The sequence below is a fragment of the Erythrolamprus reginae genome, chromosome 8 (assembly GCF_031021105.1).
Source record: "Erythrolamprus reginae isolate rEryReg1 chromosome 8, rEryReg1.hap1, whole genome shotgun sequence".
NCBI classification, from domain to species: Eukaryota; Metazoa; Chordata; class Lepidosauria; order Squamata; family Dipsadidae; genus Erythrolamprus; species Erythrolamprus reginae.
The window spans coordinates 12,758,713-12,779,757 of NC_091957.1; the positions used below are offsets into that span (position 1 = coordinate 12,758,713).

A 21,045-nucleotide genomic window follows, 5' to 3' on the forward strand; every position below is an offset into this window, starting at 1 on the left:
CACTTTAAGTTGTATCTTTGAATAGTTGCTAAATGAATGGTTCTAAGTCAAGAACTAGCTGTGTAGCTGTAGCTCAGGATTGAACCATAAGATCTTTGGTGCTCTCTGAAGTTGGTTGGATTTTGCAGGTTTTTGAATAAAACTCTGCATTGGCAACAGGAAGGGCATCTGGGCAGTAAACACTCAGCTCCATTCAGTAGTCTAGACCAGTGTTTCCCAACCATGGCAACTTGAAGATATTTGGACTTCAACTCCCAGAATTCCCCAGCCAGCATTTGCTGGTCTAGACTCCACTCTGCAAGGGATTACAGGGACATTAAAAGTTGATGATGACCCAAGTAGTAAGTCTGGGGCTTTCTCACAATCTTCATCTATTTTACTGATTGGCTTTTTTTTTTTTAAATATACTTTATTAATTTATTAAGAATGGGGAAGGGGAATGGGAATACAAAAATAAAAATGGGATGGGGATGGGGTAAACAGTCTTTTTATACGGTAGCATATATATATTGTTATACAGTGTTCCCTCGATTTCTGCGGGGGACGCGTTCCGAGACCGCCCGCGAAAGTCGAATTTCCGCGAAGTAGAGATGCGGAAGTAAATACACCATTTTTGGCTATGGACAGTATCACAAGCCTCCCCTTAACACTTTAAACCCCTAAATTGCGATTTCCCATTCCCTTAACAACCATTTACTCACCATTATTACTGGTACTCACCATTGAATAAGACACTTAGTCATCCTGATATTTATAAACATAATTATTTATTAACAATAATTATTTTTTTTGTTATTTATTTGCAAAAATTATTAGTTTGGCGATGACATATGATGGGAAAAACCGTGGTAAAGGGAAAAAACCACGAAGTTTTTTTTAATTAATATTTTTTGAAAAACCGTGGTATAGGCTATTCGCAAAGTTCGAACCCGCGAAAATCGAGGGAACACTGTATATTCATTTCAAATATAGAAGTAACAATATTCAGTAATCATATTTACATAATCTTATATCTGTAAAGTATAGTAATTTAGGGGTAACATAGTGCTTTACTTTATGCATTGATAAATAGATATTGTAGTAGAGATTATAGATGAGGTAGGAAAAGAGAGAAAGAGGAAAGAAAGAAGAAAGGGGGGAGGGGTAATACCTGCAAAGTAGCAGGAATATACATTGTAACGACTTAGTTTTGTTATGTTTGTTAATTTTGTAGGTAAGAGATACTTGTGAGTTATGGTATTGGCAAATTGTTAATAATTGTCGGATGGATTGAACTCGGACAGAGATTGTATTGGTTTTGGTCGTAATTTCTATTGTATATTTCTTTCTTTTAATTTATGGTTTTTCTTGTTTTATTGGTTTTGAAGTTTGATAACCATCTGTACCATTTCTCCCAGGCCTTGTAGAACTCTGAATCGTTTTTATTTTGTATTTCCATTGTTATTTTTGTTAATTCGGCACATTCCATGATTTTGCTAATAATGGTCAAATTTGTCGGGGTGTCTTCTTTTTTCCATTGTTGTGCATATGTTAATCTGGTGGCCGTCAGATTATTTTTGTTTAGTTTGTTTGTCAGAAATTGGTAAGGTTTACGTCTTTCTCGTACTCGTCTGGGGATTTGTCTTAGTACCGTTATTTCTTTTCCTCTATGTGAGATTACATTTTCTTTTGATGCTCTGTATATTTCGTTACGTGTACTTCTCTTTGTAAATCTTCTATGTATTTCGCGTGGTAATCTGTGTCTGCGTGCAAATAGAGTGGAGACTCGGTATATTTCGTAGATTTGTTTGATCATTTCTGTTCTGTCTGGGTGCCCCCAGACTTCAACACCAACTGGAAAAAGCAGCCAGACACGCTGGTAAAAGCAAAAGCACTTTATAGCTTGAAAAATAAACACAGAGAAAAACCTGTTCTTCCCAACAGGCAGGCTATGAGACTTCACAGCAGAGTCCTGATGGCCAGACAATACAGCAGACTTCTTGCTGGCACACCCACCACTGTAGAGAATAAGACCCACACCTTTTCCCCCCAAGGTTTCAGTATTCAAAGTCACAAACCAGAATTCCAAGACGCCAAAGATCACAACCAGGTCCCAGGACTCCCAAAGATAATACTCCACAAGCCAGGAAGGGTGGGTCTGCCTTTTCAGCCTTTCCAGAGAGCACCACACCCAAACCCAGCTGTTGCCTCTTTAGTGCTGAAAGTACCTGGCTAATTGTCCCCTTCGTTGTGTTGCTCTTCTCTGCCGGAGATCGATTATTGCTTGTGCATTTTCATCTAAGGAATCCAGGCTGCTTGCTGGGGAGAGCTCCCTCTCGGGGGACTCTGGCTGTCCTCCCTCTCCCTCAGCCTGAGATTCCTCCTCCCCGTCTGCCTGAACCTCCTGTTCCTCATCCTCCCCCTCTGAGCAGGAAGCCGGCAGAGGATCAGCCGTTCCCTGAGGGGCCTCAGACGGAATCACAACAATTTCTTGGTTTGTTTTTCCAGTCATTTTTGAGAGAATTTCGGACATAGTTTGGGGAAGATCTTGGTCATCTGCTGATTTGGCTTCTTGATTGGCCTTATTTTCATCAAATCATTATGTATCTTATTTTTATTTTGGCTATATTGATAGCAAGCTGTTGCTTAATTCAATGTATTCCTGCTTTATGGAACCAGCTATGCGCTAAAATCAACTCCTTCATTTCTTCTGCGCCCCCAGGAAGCCATGATTTCAAAGCAACTTCAACATTTTAATCAAATAAAAGGAGTGGACATGTAGTATTACTTGTGTATGTCTAAGGTTGGGCATGCCCAGGTGTGATTCTAGGCCATATGAATGCTTGGTTCACATGATGCTGTTAGCATAAGTTACCATGAGTTTTGAACTCTAGGCTTTGCAAGCACGGAGCTCTGGTTAGGCCAGAAGGCCTGGGAAAATTGCTGACACCTCAAAGCTTACTGCCAAATCTTCCTTAGATATGCCCTGAATGAACATGAATGCTTATTGTTCTGTGTGAATGAATGACCACATCATGTAAACTGCCATGTACATAAGTATGTACATGTAGAGATAAGATTCCTAGAAGAATTCTGGCTGAAGAATAAGTTGGGAGAATTTTTTCACTCTTGGAATAAGGTTTGCTTCTTCCACTCCTATGATGGTCTCTGCTTATCTCTGCACCTTCCCCATTCTACAGCAGGGTAGGCTAACCTCCTTATGCTGCACACCAAACAACATGACTTTATCATGGCCATACATTCCGGCCACTGAGCCTCACAAGGATCACCCAGCTAGAAGCAACAGCATGAAAGTCGAAAACAATGAAAAGGAACTCTTTTGCACCTAGAGCCAGGATTATAATTCTACAGGATTTTGGTCCTTTAAACCAGTGTTTCCCAACCACATGGTCAGGTGTGCTACGAAGAAGGAAGCTCAGCTTCTAGTCTCGCAACTTTTGAAAGCAAAGAGAGGGAGAGAAAGAGAGAGAGAGAAAGAGATAGCAAGAGAGGGAGAGAGAGGGGGGAGAAAGAGAGAAAGCAAAAAAGAGAGAAAGAGAGAGATAGCAAGAGAGAGAGAGAGATAGCAAGAGAGGGAGAGATAGCAAGAGAGGGAGAGAGAGGGGAGAGAGAGAGAAAGCAAGAGAAAGAGAGAGATAGCAAGAGAGAGAAAGAGATAGCAAGAGAGGGAGAGAAAGAGAGGGAGAGAGAAAGAAAGAGAGAAAGCAAAAGAGAGAAAGAGAGACATAGCAAGAGAGAAAGAGGGAGAGAGAGGGGGGAGAGAGAAAGAGAGAGAGAAAGCAAGAGAGAGAGAGAAAGGGGGGGAAGGAGGGTGAGGGAAAGAGAGCAAAAAAGAGAAGGAAGGGATGGAGAGAGAGAGGGAAAGAAAAAGGAAGAGAAAGAGGGAGAGAGAGAAATAGAGCGAAAAGGAGGAAGAGAGAGATTTTTTTGTCCAAGCTTTTTTTAGTCCCCCCCCCCTCAATGTTCGCCAGGATTTTGTAAATGTGAATAATGTGCCGCGGCTCAAAAAATGTTGGGAAACACTGCTTTAAACCATGGTCATGTAGTTGTCAGAATGGAGTATTGCAGGCTAACTCTGCTGACTGCAGGGAGTTCAACAGTTCAATTCTTATATATGTTTACCCACAAATATAAGACATTTCCCCCCCCCACCCCCAAATTGCGCCCCACTATGAGATGCACATCTTACCAGAGACTGGCTGCTCCACTGTGTTCCTCACCATTGTGTCCAGGAAAACACATTGTTTTAAAAAACACTTCACATGCTTTTGAGAAATTTGATTGAACTTGCAAGAAGGGTTGGGTTGTTTTTGTTTTTTTACAACCAGGACTGCAATGGAGCTGGAAATGTAAGATGAGCGTCTCATTTCTTGCCTGCCTAAATGCCAGAAATTCTACCCTGATAATAAGGCTGCAAGAAAATAAGACCCTGTCCTATTTTCAGGGAAACAGGGTAGATGTCTTTGAAGATGGTCATTTCTTTTGAAAGATTTTTCACATTCCCCACATTCCTACCGTTTTTGTAAATGGGTCCTTTGATGTATATGAAGGCTCCTTATGTGACTGAAACTCTTTCCACACTCCAGGCATTTATATGGTTTTTCTCCAGTGTGGATCCTTTGATGTGTACGAAGGCTGCTTCTGACAGTAAAACTCTTTCCACACTCCAGGCATTTATGAGGTTTCTCTCTTGTGTGGATTTTTTGATGTTTATTAAGGTCACCACTATTAGTGAAACGCTTTCGACAGTGCAAGCATTTATGAGGTTTCTCTCCAGTGTGGATCCTTTGATGTATACGAAGGCTGTTACTGTGACTGAAGCTCTTTCCACACTTCAGGCATTTATGTGGTTTTTCTCCAGTGTGGATCCTTTGATGCGAATAAAGGCTGTCTTTACGACAGAAGCTCTTTCCGCACACCAGGCATTTATGAGGTTTTTCTCCAGTGTGGATCCTTTGATGCGAATAAAGGCCGCTGCTCTGCCTGAAGCTCTTTCCACACTCCAGGCATTTATGAGGTTTTTCTCCTGTGTGGATCCTTTGATGGTTATAAAGATGTATACTCAGCCTGAAGCTCTTTCCACACTCCAGGCATTTATGAGGTTTTTCTCCTGTGTGGGTTTTTTGATGTTTATTAAGGTCACCGCTATGAGTGAAACCCTTTCCACACTCCAGGCATTTATGAGGTTTCTCTCCTGTGTGGATTTTTTGATGTGAATAAAGGTTGCTACTGCGACTGAAGCTTTTTCCACACTCCAGGCATTTATGAGGTTTTTCCCCTGTGTGGATCCTTTGATGGTTATAAAGGTGGTCCTTACGACGGAAGCACTTTCCACACTCCAAGCATTTATGAGGTTTTTCTCCAGCGTGGCTCCATTGATGTGTATATAGCTGGCTTTTCCAACTGAAGCTCTTTCCACACTCCAGGAATTTATGCGGTTTTTCTTCAGTGTGGATCCTTTGATGTTTATAAAGATATTCCCTCAGACTGAAGCTCTTTCCACACTCCAGGCATTTATGAGGTTTTTCTCCACTGTGGATTCTTTGATGTGAATATAGGCGGCTGTTACGACTGAAGCTCTTTCCACACTCCAGGCATTGATGCGGTTTTTCTCCAGTGTGGATCCTTTGATGTCTATAAAGATATTCCCTCAGACTGAAGCTCTTTCCACACTCCAGGCATTTATGAGGTTTTTCTCCACTGTGGATTCTTTGGTGTTTATAAAGATGTGCCCTCAGATAGAAGCTCTTTCCACACTCCAGGCATTTATTAGGCTTTTGTCCTGTGTGGAACTTTTGGTGCGTGTGAAGGTTGCTTCTATGATTGAAGCTCTTTCCACACTCCAGGCATTTATGAGGTTTTTCTCCGGCGTGCGTTCTCTGATGCCTTTGAAGTTGGTCATTATTCTTGAAGGATTTTTCACATTCCCCGCAGTTGTACTGTTGTTGTAAATGGGTCCTTTGATGGCTACAAAGACTGCTTTTTTGACTGAAGCTCTTTCCACACTCCAAGCATTTATGAGGTTTTTCTCCAGTGTGTATCCTTTGATGGTTATGAAGGTTGCCCCTACAACTGAAGCTCTTTCCACACTCTAGGCATTTATGAGGTTTTTCTCCTGTGTGGATCCTTTGATGTATATAAAGGCTGCTTTTCTGACTGAAGCACTTTCCACACTCTAGGCATTTATGAGGTTTTTCTCCTGTGTGGATCCTTTGATGTACATAAAGGCTGCTTTTATGACTGAAGCACTTTCCACACTCCAGGCATTTGTGAGATTTTTCTCCAGTGTGGATCTTTTGATGTGTATAAAGTTTTGCCAACTCCCTGAAGCTCTTTCCACATTCTAAACCTGTATGAGGTTTCTCTCCTGAGTGGCTCCTTAGGTGCAATTGAAGATGTCCATTCTTTTTGAAGGACTTCTCACATTCCTGACACTGATATTCGTTTCCTCCTTTCTGGATCCTTTTGGGGCTTTTGGGTTTCCCCAAGGACCCTTTCCTCTCCAGGCCCATCTTGGGGTCTCTGCCAGTTTCCTCCTCCCCACATTGCCCTCCAGGCAGCTTCCTTTCAGACGGTCCTCCTGGGCTCATTCCACTTGAATCGCCAAAGCCTCCTGGCCTTTTCCCAACGTTTTTAAGGGAAGCCATACCAGGATGAGCTATTCTGTGGGGCCTGCCCTCCTCTTCCTTTCAGGCAGCGCTTCCTTCCTTCCTCCACCGGGCTCCTCTGTCCACCTTGAGGAAAGAAAGAGAAGTGGGTCATGGCTGCGACCCCTTCACCGCAGGGGAGACCCAGACTGAAATCTCCGCCTCTCATGGGCCTCCCTCCCTGGGTTCCCTCACCAGAACAGGCCTCGGCCACTGTGATAATTAATAATAATAATAATAATAATAATAATAATAATAGATTTGTATGCTACCTCTCCGAAGACTCCTCCCTACCATGTTTAATAATAATAATAATAATAATAATAATAATAATAATAATAATAATAATAAATTAGATTTGTATGCCACCTCTCCGAAGACTCCTCCCTACCATGTTTAATAATAATAATAATAATAATAATAATATATTATATTTGTATGCCACCTCTCCGAAGACTCCTCCCTACCATGTTTAATAATAATAATAATAATAATAATAATTTATTAGATTTGTATGCCACCCCTCTCCGAAGACTCCTCCCTACCATGTTTAATAATAATAATAATAATAATAATAATAATAATAATATATTAGATTTGTATGCCGTCCCTCTCCAAAGACTCCTCCCTACCATGTTTCCCTTCTTCGGAGGATCCTCCTGGACTGCGGCTACTGGCGCTTCCTGTGCCCTAACTGCATCGAGCTGCACGCGTAGCAGCTTGAAAGTTAAAAACAATGAGATCGAGTTCTTTCGCACCTAGGGCAAGAAATGTAATTCTATGATGGTCAGCTCTATTCTCTTTTGTTGTTTCATTCCTGATCCTATCCTTATCCTATCCTGATAATTAATGAGCATTGTCCTCCCCCCAGGCAAAACCTTTGGGTATCCCATTGCCTACTTCCCTCCATATATCGTGCAAATGTTCATTTATTTCAGTAATGTAACTTAAAAGGTGAAACTTAATATGTGAGAGATATTCATAACATGCAAGGCAAGATAGTTCAAGCCTTGATTTGTCATAATTGTGATGATTATGGGGTACAGCTCATGAAAACCCCAAGTCCCCATCTCAGAAAATTAGAATATTACATGCGATCAATAAAAAAAGGGTTGTAAATAGAACAAAATCGGACTTCTGAAAAGTATAAGCATGCATATGTACTTAGTACTTCATTTAGGCTGCTTTTGCAACAATTACTGCCTCAATGCAGTGTGGCATGGATGCTATTAGCCTGTGGCACTGCTGAAGTGTTATGGAGGACCAGGATACTTCAATAGCAGCCTTCACCTCTTCTAAATTGTTCCGTGTCATGTCTCTCATCTTTCTCTTGGCAATGTCCCATAGATTCTCTATGGGGTTCAGGTCAAGTGAGTTTGCTGGCCAATCAAGGACAGTAATCCCACGGTCATTGAAGCAAGTTTTAGTGCTTGGGCAGTGTGGGCAGGCGCCAAGTCCTGCTGGAAAATTTAAGTTGTTACACTGGACCTCAAGCATCTTGCAGTGTGTGCCTATCCATTCTTCCTCTATATTCTGTGTCCTTGGTTTCCAAATGAGATACAAATGTTTCCACAGTCTGTGTTGATTTGGGGAGCCATGTCATCTGCTGATGTTGGTCCACTATGCTTCATTAAGTCCAGGGTCAACAAAGTCATCTACCGGGGGATTTTGGAGCGCTCCATGCTTCCATCTCCATATGAGCTTTATGGGGGTGGGGACTTAAATTTTCCAGCAGGACTTGGCACCTGCCCACACTGCCCAAAGCACATCACATTGAGGCAGTAATTGCTGCAAAAGCTGCTCAAATGAAATACTGAGAACATATGCATGCTTATATTTTTCAGAAGTCCAATATTGTTCTATGTACAATCATTTTTTTATTGATCGCATGTAATATTCTAATTTTCTGAAATGGGGAATTTGGGGTTTTCATGAGCTGTACTCCATAATAATCACAATTATGACAAATCACGGCTTGAACTCTCTTGCTTTGAATGTTATGAATATCTCTCGTATATTAAGTTTCACCTTTTAAGTTACATTACTGAAATAAATGAACGTTTGCACAATATTCTAATTTTTTGAGTTTTACCTGTACACTCTGAAATTACCAGGACACCTTCAGTTTGACAAGCCTCTATATTTTTAGAGTGCTATCAGTCCCCATACTTTATTTCTCAGGTTTAAATATACTTTCTTTCTTGATTCAGGGGGCTCAAATCACAGCACTAACCAATTAAAGATTTATTTTTCTACTGTTCTTAATTTTACACGCACCTCTCCGCTTGAGATTCAGAAACAGCTTGAATTTGGCTTAGTGTACTTCTTAATTTGGAATTTTCTTCTTTCAGCTACGTAAAAGAGAAAAGATTCAAAGGTTGAAGGAATTGGGAATTTTGGGAAGGAACTGTTCAAAAAGTGGGTAGACAACAAGATAGAAAATCAATCTAAGGTCAAAACCAGGAAATTTGGTTAAATCAATATTCTACATAAAATAAATATAGATAAAATAGGAATTTATATAACAAATACAATAAGTTGATGAAAGCTTGGAGTTGTCAGAAATAAGTTTATTTCTTGAGATAATATTACAATGCAAGAAAATGGTTTGTAACCATAAGAAAGGCTGTTGCAAGCCATAATCTGTATGTAATCATGGTTTTGCTAATTATGCTGCAACCTGATTGGCTGTAACCTATATATATAAGGAATAATACCCTTGCACGGGTGTTGTTTGTGCTGGGTGATTTGTTATAGTGGTTGGTGAGTTGGTGGTTTAGTACTTAGTGGTTTGTGGGTGGTTGCAGTGGTGGATGTAATAGTAGTGTATTATAGAATTATGTTAGTTTATTTAGAGGAACGTTTTGATAATAAATATATTTATATAAGAAAGCCTGCTGCAGTGTTTTTCATTGAAGACTTCAATTAGGTATAGTTGTGAACTGTGGCTAGTTGGTGGGGTTACCTTCAGCATGCACAAAACTCTCCCCCAACAAGATTTTTTTTCCAAATGGTTAAGATGTCATCATCAACTGTCACCAAAATATAAAGGAGACAACATCACCAGTGGCCTCACAAGCAGGAGAAAGAACACTCCCTGAAATTATACCAATGGAGAAACAAGGACAAACTCCATCTTTGCAATCTTGAGAAGAGTAGGAGAAAGGAGGAGGAAGGAGAAGGGAAGGGTAGTAGGAGGGAGAAGGAGTAAGAAAGTAGATAGTAGAGGTGGAACAGCCGCCTGAAATACAAAGGAGATGGAGAGAAGAATGATGGATACAGATGACAGTATAAAGCAAAATTGGAACATGTCCTAGTTTATTGTACTTGAAAAATGATATATGCATATTAAGTTGTATTAAAGGTATATGAAGTTATATGTTTAATGTGGAGAAAAATATTTTTTTTATTAAAAATAGACAACAACTTCTGGCAGCAAGCAGAGTTTCTTTTCCAGCTTTCCCCCCCCCCGACCAGCCACCCCCCTGGCCCCTCTTAGCGCCCCCCAGGAGGTAGGACCGACCACTTGGGGACCCCCTGGTTTCAAGGCTCCCCGTCGGGCCTCTGTCTAAAGTTGCCAGGACAGGAAGAGAAAGCAAGGCTCCGCTCAACCCAGGCAGAAAAGACAGAAAGCGACCCATTCAGAGGATTAAGAAAGGGACCGCCCTCATTTCATGGACGCATTGCATTGAATCGTTCTGTTCCACTCGCCAAAGGATTCTGGGCGGCTCCTCGTCGCAGTCCCAGTTGTGTTTTGAGGGGGAATTTGACACCCATTTTGTTGCGATTCGCAGGTGCTGCTGACACGAATCAGCGCCACGCAAAATAAAGCCCCCGTGTGGATGAGAAAGGGACCCTCGGGGAGGGCTCGAGAGGTGGAGCGGGGAGGGGGCTTCTCCTTTGAAAGCGCCCCCCTACCCCTCGGTCCCCGCGTCTGCTGCTTTCACATGACCCGTTCGCCGCTGCGGGACTGACTCCATCTCATCCCGGCTGGCTCAACCCTAAAGCAAAGCTAATCAAGCCCTGGCTTGCCGCGGGCCTAGCTGCCGGCCTCCGCTGCCTCGGGCCAGAAGAGGCTGCAGCCGCCTCAACCTGACCGACGTCAGTCTCACCTGCTCAAAGCCACTACGGAAGCGGGGGTAACATCCGGATACGGACCAGGAAGTGAGGTCATTCGCGGGCTGGATGAAACCGGAATTACAACCTTCTTTTCCCGTCTCACAGAAGCCACACCTACTTCCACCTACTTGGGGCAAACAGTCGCTTCTGCTCCGCCCTCCTGCCCATGCGTCGGCCAATGCACTGTTGGCTTTCTTTTCCGGCCTTTGCCAATCTGCGGCCGCGGAATTTCATCCAGTAGCGTGTGGTATCCTAACACGTGACGTCTGGGAAACAGCCAACCAGGAGGAAAAGAAACAGCAACAAGGGGAGGCGCCAACACGTGGTGGCAGCCAATGAACGAAGAGGACGCAATCCTCACGGCGACTTTCAGAAAGAGCCGTTCGGTCTGTGCGATCTCCCGCGATCGGCGGATGGATTCTCTTGCGTGTCGTGGAGGGCTCCCCTTTGACAGGTGGCCTCCTCGGCCTCACTAGTCGATGCGGAGCGAAGCGACCTACCCCGCTGGGTTGTTAGGGAGAAAATAGGAGCGCTGCCTCTGAATCACAGTAAACAAGCCATGTTTGTTCCATCATGGTTTGTGGAGGGACTCAGAGAACCACTAACAAGGAAATGACCTCTGGGCCCAGCACGTGTGAAATAAGTTAAACGGGAGAAATTACACCAGTGTAATTTTCTGTAAAAATCTGAATAACATTATTCCTTGAACTTGAGGCCAATTTTAACGGATGGCTAAATCAAGTTGTTTACATTCAGTGTTTCCGAAGTCAGAACACTACACAACTTCTCCAAGACTCACCTTAACTGGACCTGGATGCATTACTTTAATTAGTATACTTTAAGAATACTAATTAAAATAATGCATCTAGCTACAGTACCCTTTAGGAAAATTATTTCTTGAAAGACTTAATCCCAAGATTAATGTCTCTGGCATTTCTCAATGGGTGGCAATGAAAGCTTTGGTTTGCTTAGTTCTTTTTTGATCAGTTTTCTGTGATTTTAGGTAACAACTCTGGTTCATCCACACATACACTACCTTCAATGTGCTCCAATAAATTGTAAACTGCTTCTGTCCATTAGCACTACTAAATCACTGCTATGAATTGCAAAATCATGTATAATATTTATGTGGCTCCCCATCTTACAAAAATGTGACTGGGCAGCATATAACAAAACCAAATATAGTGGTACCTCGTCTTACAAACGCCTCTTCATACAAACTTTTTGAGATACAAACCCAGTGTTTAAGATTTGTTTGCCTCTTCTTAAGAACAGTTTTCACCTTACGAACCTGAGCTTGGGTGCGTGGGGTCTATTATTGTGCGTGCGCTCTCTTACTGCAGCAGGGATTCCCTTGCCTAGTGACTGCCACCGCCGGGAGTTCCGATTTACTTCCCACCCCTGCCGGGATTCCCCGCCTCCTGTCCTGCAACTGCTGCCCGCCAGGATCCTCTGAAGCCAGCCTGGCAGCACGTGCCTCCCCCCTCTTGCCCAGTGGGCGACAAAGCGCTTGGGTGGATGTCCGGGCTTGGAGTCTGGAGTCACCCCTCCTCGGCACCCCCAAGCCGAGTCCGTGTCTCCCTGCTTCTCTGACCCTCCCCTCAGAAACCCCGAAGCCGGGATCCATTCTCCATTCCTGGCCATTTGCTGTGCCCCCCAGTCCTCATGGCCCCACTGTCCCATCCCTCCACACCCCTGTCCTGGGGAAACTTTCACCTCGGATATGGACGAAGCATCGTCCGGCACCAAAATTTAAACGTTTTCCGTTCTGTTCTCAGACAAGCCTCTAGATAGATGGATGGGTGGGTGGATAGACAGACAGATGATGGATGGATGGATAGATATAGATAGATAAATAGATAATGGATAGATGATTGATAGATACAGATAGATATCCATCAATCAGCTATCCAGTCCGGAGGTGGGGGGAAGTCTTGGGGCGTGTGGATACTAGATGTAGAAGTTGTTTATGGTTATTCTCAGTTTCTGGAAGTACTGTCTACAAGATGTTCCTCTAAAGAGATGTCTCTTGTGGCTTGTACAGATATTTTAAAATGTGAAACATTTTCTAACTGCCTTGTATAATAATAACAACAGAGTTGAAAGGAACCTTGGAAGTCTTCTAGTCCAACCCCCTGCTTTGGAGAATAGGTTTGACTCCCTCTTCTTTTGGAGCAACCCCTAAGATACTGGAAGACTGCTATCATGTTCCCCCATGGTCCTTCCTTTCATTAAACTAGCCATGCCCAGTTCCTGCAACCGTTCTTCATGTTTTAGCCTCTAGTCCCCTAATCATCTTTGTCGGTCTTCTCTGCACTTTTTCTAGAATCTCAACATCCTTTTTGCATTGTGACGATCAAAACTGAATGCAGTATTCCAAGTGTGGCCTTACACTTGGAATATTGCATAGTATCATAGTGAGATGCCACAGATTTCATTTCCAGGATCAAAACAGTAGGAAACTCCTCCCCCCCCATCAACTATGGTTGAAAAATGATGGAAACTGTCACAAAAGGTTATATTGAGATACTCGCTTTTGTAATAAATGTTGGGCTTAGTCAGATTTACTGAAACTACTTTTGGGCAGTAAAGATAGTTTCCTGTACAAAATTGTAGATATGCTGTCTCATACAGTTCTCTTAAAACACAGCTCTTATAAAACTGAACATTAACTAATAGGTTTACATTTCCAAACTTGGAACTGGAGGAATCAGCAGATGTATGATACTTTAGTGGCTAAACTGATATTTAGCAAGATATTTAGAGCTGCTCCCTACACCACCCCACTAAGCCTGCAGCCACATGGGCATCTCCGGGTGGCCCCGTTTTGTTCTGGGGGGAGAGAGGGGATTGCAGACTGGATACCCAGTCGAGTAGTTCCATTGAGTTTTTACTGGCCAGTTTCCCTTCCAGTCACCAATAAAGTTTTCCCCCGCAGATATATTCTCATTGGAATATCTTCCTCTAGCTAGAATCAAACACACAGCCTCCTGATTGTGAAGCAAGAGCTCCACCTTTGGCCAATGCACCACTCTTCCTTATTGTCTAGACCAGTGGTACTCAACCTTGGGGTCGGGACCCCTTTGGGGGTCGAACGACCATTTCACAGGGGTCACCTAAGCCCAAGGGAAAAGACAAATTTCCAATGATGTTAGCAACTAAAGCTTCTATTCTGGCATCTCGGAACATATTTTTACAATCCAACCAATCAGGTGTCTACAGGGGGGTGTCCCTCTGACCTCTTGCCAATCAGCTTAAAGATTTGTTGGAAGAATTGGCGCTAAAGTTATAGTTGGGGGTCATCAGAAAATGAGGAACTGTATTAAGAGGCCGCGGCATTAGAACATCTAGACCATGTTTCAGAATTCGCTCAGCATCCCCTACATACCCCGTTATACAATTGGAGATCTCCAATACCGGCTGTCCTCACAAGTACAATTGTATTCAGAATTTCCATTGCTACGGAAGGAGGTTAAGTACGCCAAATTAAAAACCATTTTTGCCAAGGTTTGCCTGTTTGTTTTTATAGCCGCCTACTTGCTCACAGCGACTCTAGATAGCTTACAAGCAGATTGTAAAGCCAATCACAGCAGACGTTAAGTGTTGTGATTAGCTCTGGCCCAGCTCCTGCCCCAAGGACTGTGGATGTGGGGGAGATATCCACATGCTGCAGGCCTGTTTTGCTCCCGGTGGAATCTGCTGATGAAAGCTCCTCTGACCAAGAAGACATGAGTGACCGGGAGGAAGAGAGTGTGGCAGACAGCTCAGAAGGAGATCAATTATCTAGCTCCTCCTTGGATTCAGAACAAGAGTTAATGATACGGCCACGCATGCGGAGAGCGATGCATAGGCAACAACAACTGAGAGATTATCAAAAAAAATGAGGCCACCTGTGGTTGGGTGGGGCTGTGGTAATTAGTGAGGCTGCTATAAATAGCAGCCTGTGGGTTTGGCCATTGGAGGATTATCTGATCGTTGTGTTTCATGACTGCTTTGCTGACTTTGATCTTTTGTGTGTTGATTTCCCCCCGCTTTGAAACTAAACCAGAGCAAAGTGTGTTTCACTTTGTGAAAGAAGGACTGTGAATTGCCTCACAGCTGCAAGCTAAGTATCTCAGAACTGATAAGGGACTTGTACAAATTACTAATTTGTTTGGAGACAAGTGCTCTTTGCTATAGAAAAAGAGTGCTCTGTTTATTTGCATTTTCGGTGTAAAGAACATTGTTTTGAATTTTCAAACGTGTGTGTGTCTGAAATTGTATATGTGCATTTTTGGGAGGATTCTACCAAAGAACTCGACCGAATAAGCTCTGTCTTATTTTCGGGGGAACGTGGTAGTCTTATAAAGATGATTTTAACTGGATTAGGTGTCAGGAAAATTCCCTAAAAATACCCAAAAAGGAAAAAAGAAAAACACCAGAGCTCTGATTAAAAAAAATATTTATTCATGATTGAATAAATCAAAGGTACTATATATATAGGATCGTAAGGTACAAAGGCTTTGCGATACTGAGCAAGGAATAAAGATACATTTTTATAGAATAATACATGACACAAGCCATCCCCCTTCTGCTCTCCGTATATGGGCATATCATTCCAAGCCAACTTCCCATTTCTCAATGCTTTCTCAATATTTCTTCAGAATCATTTATCATATGTGTTTATCCGTTTCCCTGATGGTTTTGGCCCATAACAAACTTTGTCAGCAATCTGTGTTGCAATAAACATGTTTTTTCCGGGGGAACGTGGTAGTCTTATAAAGATGATTTGACTGGATTAGGCATTATGGCTCATACCCACAGCAGGCATCCAATGAGAGAGAGCCCAACACCTCCCTGCTTGCACTGCAGAAACAGTTCAACTGCAAAGTGATATTTTTCTAATGCTCACCAAATCTGCCTTATTTTGTAACCTACACTCTGGAACATCTTACCATCTGCACATCTTACCAGAGACTGGCTGTTCCACTGTGTTCCTCACCATTGTGTCCAGGAAAACACATTGTTTAAAAAACCACTTCACATGCTTTTGAGAAATTTGACTGAACTTGCGAGAAGGGTTGGGGTCTTTTTGTTTTTTGTTTACAACCAGGACTGCAATGGAGCTGGAAATGTAAGATGAGCGTCTCATTTCTTGCCTGCCCACCTGCCAGAAATTCTACCCTGATAATAAGGCTGCAAGAAAATAAGACCCTGTCCTATTTTCAGGGAAACAGGGTAGATGTCTTTGAAGATGGTCATTTCTTTTGAAAGATTTTTCACATTCCCCACATTCCTACCGTTTTTGTAAATGGGTCCTTTGATGTATATGAAGGCTCCTTATGTGACTGAAACTCTTTCCACGCTCCAGGCATTTATATGGTTTTTCTCCAGTGTGGATCCTTTGATGTGTACGAAGGCTGCTTCTGACAGTAAAACTCTTTCCACACTCCAGGCATTTATGAGGTTTTTCTCCTGTGTGGATTTTTTGATGTTTATTAAGGTCACCACTATTAGTGAAACGCTTTCCACAGTGCAAGCATTTATGAGGTTTCTCTCCAGTGTGGATCCTTTGATGTATATGAAGGCTGCTACTGTGACTGAAGCTCTTTCCACACTTCAGGCATTTATGTGGTTTTTCTCCAGTGTGGATCCTTTGATGTATATAAAGGCCGTCTTTACGACGGAAGCTCTTTCCGCACGCCAGGCATTTATGAGGTTTTTCTCCACTGTGGATTCTTTGGTGTGTACACAGGTCGCTCCTCTGCCTGAAGCTCTTTCCACACTCCAGGCATTTATGAGGTGTTTCTCCTGTGTGGATCCTTTGATGGTTATAAAGATGTCCACTCAGCCTGAAGCTCTTTCCACACTCCAGGCATTTATGAAGTTTTTCCCCTGTGTGGGTTTTTTGATGTTTATTAAGGTTACCGCTATGAGTGAAACTCTTTCCACACTGCAAGCATTTATGAGGTTTCTCTCCTGTGTGGATTTTTTGATGTGAATAAAGGTTGCTACTGCGACTGAAGCTTTTTCCACAGTCCAGGCATTTATGAGGTTTTTCCCCTGTGTGGATTTTTTGATGTTTATTAAGGTCACCGCTATGAGTGAAACTCTTTTCACACTGCAAGCATTTATGAGGTTTCTCTCCTGTGTGGATTTTTTGATGTGAATAAAGGTTGCTACTGCGACTGAAGCTTTTTCCACAGTCCAGGCATTTATGAGGTTTTTCCCCTGTGTGGATTCTTTGATGTCTATAAAGGTGGTCGTTACGACAGAAGCACTTTCCACACTCCAAGCATTTATGAGGTTTTTCTCCAGTGTGGCTCCATTGATGTGTATATAGCTGGCTTTTCCAAATGAAGCTCTTTCCACACTCCAGGCATTTATGAGGTTTTTCTCCAGCGTGCGTTGTCTGATGCCTTTGAAGTTGGTCATTATTCTTGAAGGATTTTTCACATTCCCCGCAGTTGTATTGTTGTTGTAAATGGGTCCTTTGATGGCTACAAAGACTGCTTTTCTGACTGAAGCTCTTTCCACACTCCAAGCATTTATGAGGTTTTTCTCCAGTGTGGATCCTTTGATGGTTATAAAGGTTGCCCCTACAACTGAAGCTCTTTCCACACTCTAGGCATTTATGAGGTTTTTCTCCTGTGTGGATCCTTTGATGTCTATAAAGGCTGCTTTTATGACTGAAGCACTTTCCACACTCTAGGCATTTATGAGGTTTTTCTCCTGTGTGGATCCTTTGATGTACATAAAGGCTGCTTTTATGACTGAAGCACTTTCCACACTCCAGGCATTTGTGAGGTTTTTCTCCAGTGTGGATCTTTTGATGTGTATAAAGTTTTGCCAACTCCCTGAAGCTCTTTCCACATTCTAAACCTGTATGAGGTTTCTCTCCTGAGTGGCTCCTTAGGTGCAATTGAAGATGTCCATTCTTTTTGAAGGATTTCTCACATTCCTGGCACTGATATTTGTTTCCTCCTTTCTGGATCCTTTTGGGGCTTTTGAGTTTCCCCAAGGACCCTTTCCTCTCCAGGCCCATCTTGGGATCTCTGCCAGTTTCCTCCTCCCCCCATTGCCCTCCAGGCAGCTTCCTTTCAGACGGTCCTCCTGGGCTCATTCCACTTGAATCGCCAAAGCCTCCTGGCCTTTTCCCAACGTTTTTAAGGGAAGCCATACCGGGATGAGCTATTCTGTAGGGCCTGCCCTCCTCTTCCTTTCCGGCAGCGCTTCCTTCCTTCCTCCACCGGGCTCCTCTGTCCACCTTGAGGAAAGAAAGAGAAGTGGGTCATGGCTGCGACCCCTTCACCGCAGGGGAGACCCAGACTATAATCTCCGCCTCTCATGGGCCTCCCTCCCTGGGTTCCCTCACCAGAACAGGCCTCGGCCACTCTGATAAATAATAATAATAATAATAATAATAATAATAATAATAATAATAATAATAATTTATTAGATTTGTATGCCGCCCCTCTACGAAGACTCCTCCCTACCAAGGTTTCCTTCTTCGGAGGATCCTCCTGGACTGCGGCTACTGGCGTTTCCTGTGCCCTAACTGCATCGAGCTGCACGCGTAGCAGCTTGAAAGTTAAAAACAATGAGATCGAGTTCTTTCGCACCTAGGGCAAGAAATGTAATTCTTTGATGGTCAGCTCTATTTTCTTTTGATGTTTCATTCCTGATCCTATCCTTATCCTATCCTGATAATTAATGAGCATTGCCCCGCCCCCCCCCAGGCAAAACCTTTGGGTACCACATTGCCTACTTCCCTCCATATATCGTGCAAACGTTCATTTATTTCAGTAATGTAACTTAAAAGGTGAAACTTAATATGTGAGAGATATTCATAACATGCAAGGCAAGATAGTTCAAGCCTTGATTTGTCATAATTGTGATGATTATGGGGTACAGCTCATGAAAACCCCAAGTCCTGCTGGAAAATTTAAGTTGTTACACTGGACCTCAAGCATCTTGCAGTGTGTGCCTATCCATTCTTCCTCTATATTCTGTGTCCTTGGTTTCCAAATGAGATACAAATGTTTCCACAGTCTGTGTTGATTTGGGGAGCCATGTCATCTGCTGATGTTGGTCCACTATGCTTCATTAAGTCCAGGGTCAACAAAGTCATCTACCGGGGGATTTTGGAGCGCTCCATGCTTCCATCTCCATATGAGCTTTATGGGGGTGGGGACTTAAATTTTCCAACAGGACTTGGCACCTGCCCACACTGCCCAAAGCACATCACATTGAGGCAGTAATTGCTGCAAAAGCTGCTCAAATGAAATACTGCATGCTTATACTTTTCAGAAGCCCAATATTGTTCTATGTACAATCATTTTTTTATTGATCGCATGTAATATTCTAATTTTCTGAGATAGGGGGATTTGGGGTTTTCATGAGCTGTACTCCATAATAATCACAATTATGACAAATCACGGCTTGAACTCTCTTGCTTTGAATGTTATGAATATCTCTCATATATTAAGTTTCATCTTTTAAGTTACATTACTGAAATAAATGAACGTTTGCACAATATTCTAATTTTTTGAGTTTTACCTGTACATTCTGAAATTACCAGGACACCTTCAGTTTGACAAGCCTCTATATTTTTAGAGTGCTATCAGTCCCCATGCTTTATTTCTCAGGTTTAAATGTACTTTCTTTCTTGATTCAGGGGGCTCAAATCACAGAACCAATTAAAGATTAATTTTTCTACTGTTCTTAATTTTACACGCACCTCTCCGCTTGAAATTCAGAAACAGCTTGAATTTGGCTTAGTGTACTTCTTAACTTGGAATTTTCTTCTTTCAGCTACGTAAAAGAGAAAAGATTCAAAGGTTGAAGGAATTGGGAATTCTGGGACGGAACTGTTCAAGAACTGGGTAGACAACAAGATAGAAAATCAGGCTAAGGTCAAAACCAGGAAATTTGGTTAAATTAATATTCTACATAAAATAAATATAGATAAAATAGGAATTTATATAACAAATACAATAAGTTGATGAAAGCTTGGAGTTTTCGGAAATAAGTTTATTTCTTGAGATAATATTACAATGCAAGAAAATGGTTTGTAACCATAAGAAAGGCTGTTACAAGCCATAATCCGTATGTAACCATGATTTTGCTAATTGTGCCGCAACCTGATTGGCTGTAACCTATATATATAAGGAATAATACCCTTGCACGGGTGTTGTTTGTGCTGGGTGAGTTAGTGGTTTAGTACTTAGTGGTTTGTGGGTGGTTGCAGTAGTGGATGTAATAGTAGTGTATTATAGAATTGTGTTAGTTTATTTAGAGGAACATTTTGCTAAGAAATATATTTTTACAAGAAAGCCTGCTGCAGTGTTTTTCACTGAAGACTTCAATTAGGTATAGTTGTGAACTGTGGCTAGTTGGTGGGGTTACCTTCAGCATGCACAAAACTCTCCCCCATGAATATTTTTTTTTCAAATGGTTAAGATGTCATTATCAACCGTCACCAAAAGTATAAAGGAGACAACATCACCAGTGGCCTCACAAGCAGGAGAAAGAACGCTCCCTGAAATTATACCAATGGAGAAACAAGGACAAACTCCATCTTTACAATCTTGAGAAGAGTAGGAGAAAGGAGGAGGAAGGAGAAGGGAAAGGGTAGTAGGAGGGAGAAGGAGTAAGAAAGTAGATAGTAGAGGTGGAACAGCCGCCTGAAATACAAAGGAGGTGGAGAGAAGAATGATGGATACAGATGACAGTATAAAGCAAAATTGGAACATGTCCTAGTTTATTGTACTTGGAAAATGATATATACATATTAAGTTGTATTAAAGGTATATGAAGTTATATGTTTAATGTGGAGAAAAATATTTTTTTTATTAAAAATAGACAACAACTTTTGGCAGCAAGCAGAGTTTCTTTTCCAGCTTCCCCCCCCCCCCCACCAGCCACCCCCCTGGCCCCTCTTAGCGCCCCCCAGGAGGTAGGACCGACCACTTGGGGACCCCCTGGTTTCAAGGCTCCCCGTCGGGCCTCTGTCTAAAGTTGCCAGGACAGGAAGAGAAAGCAAGGCTCCGCTCAACCCAGGCAGAAAAGACAGAAAGCGACCCATTCAGAGGGTTAAGAAAGGGACCGCCCTCATTTCATGGACGCATTGCATTGAATCGTTCTGTTCCACTCGCCAAAGGATTCTGGGCGGCTCCTCGTCGCAGTCCCAGTTGTGTTTTGAGGGGGAATTTGACACCCATTTTGTTGCGATTCGCAGGTGCTGCTGACACGAATCAGCGCCACACGCAAAATAAAGCCCCCGTGTGGATGAGAAAGG

General features: G+C 42.5%; 1 long non-coding RNA gene and 1 pseudogene across 1 annotated transcript; both read right to left on the minus strand.

Annotated features, from left to right (window-relative positions):
- Positions 1-745: 745 nt before the first annotated feature.
- LOC139171089 (zinc finger protein 721-like) lies at positions 746-19,675 on the minus strand (annotated as a pseudogene).
- Positions 7,332-10,822, minus strand: LOC139171097 (uncharacterized). The gene is made up of 3 exons (XR_011559699.1): positions 10,760-10,822; positions 8,925-8,998; positions 7,332-7,405 (listed from the first exon to the last, which is right to left on the minus strand). It is a non-coding gene; the product is annotated as an uncharacterized lncRNA (long non-coding RNA).
- Positions 19,676-21,045: the final 1,370 nt, after the last annotated feature.